We start from the raw sequence: 1,164 nt of genomic DNA, 5'->3' as shown, positions 1-1,164 counted from the left end.
ACACTTGCGGCGTGCACTGCAAATCAAGTCGGCTGTAATGCGATTAAACTAATAATGGAAATAAACTTTTGTTGCAACAATGCACTCGACGTTCAACTCGGGCGAGCTCCATCGATCACACAACAACAATATTTGGCATGGCGTTTTCAGTTATAAAATACAGAGGGCACTGTTTGTCAGAAATAAAGCACATGCTTAAATCAACAATAAAAGTGATATCGATTGATGTAGGCCGGTGACAAGAGGGGCTGGGGAGCATTGCAGTTAATCTTCACTGATTGCTGTTAAATATTTGAATATCGTCTATTCTCTTGGCTTTTTGCTGACCAATTTAATATTGATCCCCCACTAGCGGCCCCTCACGAGTGCGCGGAGTGTCGCAGCTGTGAGGCAGAGGCCACGCAGACGGAGGCCACGCAGACGGAGGCCATGCAGCCGGGCGTAGCAGCTCGCTTCCATCCTGGGCAGAGGGATGCCGGCGGAAAAACGCGGCCTCTGGGAACTGTCAAGACGTCCGCCCGACAGACATACTTTATCAGATTTTTTTTTTTTATGACATTTTCTTATCTTTTGCAAGAAAATGCATCATTAGCTCATTTAACTATTCATTAACTACCGAAAATTGTCTTCGCTTGGCTAATTTTCTGATTGTAGTCTCCATAGTTGACCTTATTGTAAAACATCTTGGCATTTTCGATTATATAAAATTCATTGTGTAATTCATAACACAGTGTCATTAATTAAAAAAAAGTAAGAATAAGAAATGTTTGTGAATCAAATAATATGCTATCCACCCAACGTAAATGCATCCAAAAGATTTTCACATATAATCTCCAAGGTACTCTTGCTGTATCACGACGTCAGCTTCACGCGGCCATAAAACAACTTCACTGTTATTTTGGGCAATTTAGGCGCCACGAAAGTGTCCCCGAGGTGGAGGAGCCATGCTGTATGCTCAAGTTGACAAGTTAGCAGGAAGTAATTTGGGCAATTAACTTACAAAATCTTGTAATTATAATATATTTACGGGAGGAAGGTGACCCGGCCACCGCTCTACACGATCTCCCTCCCCCATCTCGTAAGCGACAAACTATCCCAAGCCATTATATTTAGAGCAAAGTTTTAAAGAATGGCCGAATTAGCACGGCAATTTCCCCTTACGGT

At 42.5% G+C, this 1,164-nt stretch overlaps 1 protein-coding gene across 1 annotated transcript in view; it reads right to left on the bottom strand.

Moving 5' to 3' along the window:
* LOC119589322 (homeobox protein homothorax-like) overlaps positions 1-1,164 on the bottom strand; it is a 211,183-nt gene that overhangs the window by 18,155 nt on the left and 191,864 nt on the right. The window lies entirely within an intron of this gene.

The sequence above is a fragment of the Penaeus monodon genome, chromosome 25 (assembly GCF_015228065.2).
Source record: "Penaeus monodon isolate SGIC_2016 chromosome 25, NSTDA_Pmon_1, whole genome shotgun sequence".
Lineage (NCBI taxonomy): Eukaryota > Metazoa > Arthropoda > Malacostraca > Decapoda > Penaeidae > Penaeus > Penaeus monodon.
The sequence above is the reverse complement of the archived record's forward strand: the minus strand, read 5'-3'. Positions and strand labels throughout refer to the sequence as shown.